Source organism: Mus caroli, chromosome 6 (assembly GCF_900094665.2).
Source record: "Mus caroli chromosome 6, CAROLI_EIJ_v1.1, whole genome shotgun sequence".
Taxonomy (NCBI): domain Eukaryota; kingdom Metazoa; phylum Chordata; class Mammalia; order Rodentia; family Muridae; genus Mus; species Mus caroli.
The window spans coordinates 37,913,661-37,917,268 of NC_034575.1; positions in this window are offsets into that span (position 1 = coordinate 37,913,661).

Here is a 3,608-nt window from a genome sequence, read left to right on the forward strand (position 1 = left end):
AAAAAAAAAAAAAAAAAAAAAAAACCCAGTACCTAATGGGTTTACTCTATAGATTATCAGACCTTCAAAGAGGGCCTAATTCCAATACTCCTCAAACTATTCCACAAAAATAGAAACAGAAGGTACTCTACCCAATTTATTCTATGAATCCACAGTTACTCTAATACATAAACCACACAAAGACCCAACAAAGTAAGAAAACTTCAGACCAATTTCCCTTATGAATATCGATGCGAACATACTCAATAAAATTCTTGCAAACTGAATCCAAGATGACATCAAAATGATCATCCATCATGATCAAGGAGGCTTCATCTCAGGGATGCAGGGATGGTTCAATATACAGAAATTCACATACTTAGTCTACTATGTAAACAAACTCAAAGACAAAAACCACATGATCATCTCATTAGATGCTGAGAACACATTTGACAAAATCTAATACCCATTCATGATAAAAGTCTTGGAAAGATCAGGCATTCAGGCCCATACCAAATCATAAGAAAAGCAATATACAGCAAACCAGGAGCCAACATCAAACGAAATGGAGAGAAACTTGAAACAACCCCACTAAAATCAGGGACTAGGCAAGGCTGCCCACTCTCTCCCTACCAATTCAATATAGTACTTGACGTCCTAGCCAGAGCAATTAGACAACAAAAGGAGATCAAAGAATTACAAGTTGGAAAGGGAGAAGTCAAAATATCACTATTTGCAGAAGATATGATAGTATACATAAGTGACCCCAAAAATTCAACCAGAGTTCTCCTAAACCTGATAATCATCTTCAGTGAAGTAACTGGATGTAAAATGAACTCAAATAGATCAGTGGCCTTTCTCTACACAAAGGATAAAAAGACTGAGAAAGAAATTAGGGAAACAACATTCTTCAAAATAGTCACAAATAATATAAAAAACTTGGTTTGACTCTAATTAAGCAAGTAAAAGATCTGTTTGATAAGAACTTCAAGTCTGAAGAACATAATGGAAGAAGATCTGAGAAGATGGAAAGATCTCCCATGCTCATGGCTTGGCAGGATTAATATAGTAAAAATGGCTATCTTGCTGAAAGCAATCTACAGATTCAGTGCAATCCCCATCGAAATTCCAACTCAATTCTTCACAGAGTTAGAAAGGGTAATTTGAAAATTCATCTGGAATAACCAAAAACCTAGGATAGCAAAATCCAGTCTGAACAATAAAAGAACTTGTGGTGGAATCACTATTCCCAACCTCAAGCTGTACTACAGAGCAATTGTGATAAAAACTTCTNTATATTGGAACAGTGACAGGCTAGATCAGAGGAAGAGAATTAAAGACCCAGATATGAACCCACACACCTAAGGCCACTTGATCTCTGACAAAGGATCTAAAACCATCCAGGAAAAAAAAATGACAGCATTTTCAACACATGGTACTGGCTCAACTGGCAGCTAGCATGTAGAAGAATGCAAATTGATCCACTCTTATCTCCTTGCACAAAGCTCAAGTCCAGGTGGATCAAGGAACTCCACACAAAGCCAGATGCACTGAAACTAATAAAAAACAAAGTGGCAAAGATCCTTGGTACATGGGCACAGGAAAAAAGTTCCTGAACAGAACACCAATAGCTTATGCTCTAAGATCAAGAATTGACAAATGGGACCTCATAAAATTGCAAAGCTTCTGTAAGGCAAAGAACACTGTCAATAAGATAAAATAGCAACCAACAGATTGGGAAAAGATCTTTACCAATACTAAATTTGATAGATGGCTTATATCCAATATATACAAAGAACTCAGAAAGTTAGACTACAGAGAAACAAATAACCCTATTAGAAAAATGTGGTACAGAACTAAATAAAGAACTCTCAATTGAGGAACACTGAATGGCTCAGAAGCACCTGAAAAAATGTTCAACATCCTTAGTCATCAAGGAAATGCAAATCAAAACAACCCTAAGATTNNACCTCACACCAATCAGAATGGCTAAGATCAAAAACTCAGGTGACAGTAGATGCTGGCAAGGATGTGGAGAAAGAGGAACACTCCTCCACTGGTGGGATTGCAAGCTGGTACAACCACTCTGGAAATCAGTCTGGCGGTTCCTCAGAAAATTGGACATAGTACTACCTGAAGATACAGCAATTCCTCTCCTGGGCATAGCCCCAGAAGATGTTACAACTTGTAATGAGGACACATGCTCCACTATGTTCATAGCAGCCTTATTTATAATAACAAGAACCTGGAAAGAACTCAGATGTCCCTCCACACAGGAATATATACAGAAAATGTGGTACATTTATACAATGGAGTACTACTCAGCTATAAAAAAAACAATGAATTTATGAGAATCATAGGCAAATAGATGATGGATCTGGAGGATATCATCCTGAGTGAGGTAACCCAATCAAAAAAAAAAAAAAAAAACAGGCATGTTATGCACTCACTAATAAGTGGATATTAGCCCAGAAGCTTGGAATACTCAAGATACAATTCACAAACCACATGAAACTCAATTAGAAGGAAGACCAAAGTGTGGATACTTCAATCCTTCCTAGAAGGGGGAACAAAATACCCATGGAGGAGTTACAGAGACAAAGTAGGGAGAAGAAACTGAAGGAATGACTAGCCAGAAACTCCCCCATCTGGGTATCCATCCCATATACTATCACCAAACCCAGACACTATTGTGGATGCCAATAAATGCTTGCTGGAAGGCGCCTGATACATCTGTCCCCTGAGAGTCTCTGCCAGTGCCAGACAAATACAGAAGGAGATGCTCACAGCCATCCATTGGACTGAGCACAGGATCCCCAATGAAGGAGCTAGAGAAAGAACCCAAGGAGTTGAAGGGGGTTACAGCTCCATAGGAGGAAACAACAATATGAACTAAGCAGTACTCCCAGAGCTCCCAGGGACTAAACCACCAACCAAAAAGTACACATGGTGGGACTTCTGGCTACAGCGACATATGCAGCAGTGGATGGCCTAGTTGGTCATCAATGCGAGGAGAGGCCCTTGGACCTGTGAAGGTTCTATGCATCAGTATTGGGGAATGCCAGGACCAGGAAGCAGGAGTGGGTGTGTTGGTGAGCAGGGGGAAAGGGAGGATATAAGGGGAGGGGAGTTTCAGAGGGAGACCAGGAGAGAGGATAACTTTTGAAATGTAAATGAAGAAATTATTTAATAAAATAAAATAATAATTAAAAACAAAGATAGTTTACCTGCTCTTGATTTGACTTTGGTATGTGGCATCTGTCAAGAAAACCATCCATTTCATCTAGATTTTTCCAGTTTTCTCGAGTATAGGCTTTTATAGTAGGATCTAATGGTATTTTGAATTTCCTCCGTTTATGTTATGTCTCACTTTTCATTTAGGATTTTTTTTAATTTGGATACTACCTCTCAGTCCTTTAGTTAGTTTGGCTAGGGTTTTATCTATCTTGTTGATTCTCTAAAAGAACCAGCTTTTTATTTTTTGGTTTTTGGTATTTTTTGTTTTTTGGTTTTTGGTTTTTTTTTTTTTTTTTTTTTTTTTTNTCTTTTTTTTCTTTTTTTTTTTAATTTTTTTAATATTCTTTTTATTACGTATTTTCCTCAATTACATTTCCAATGCTATCCCAAAA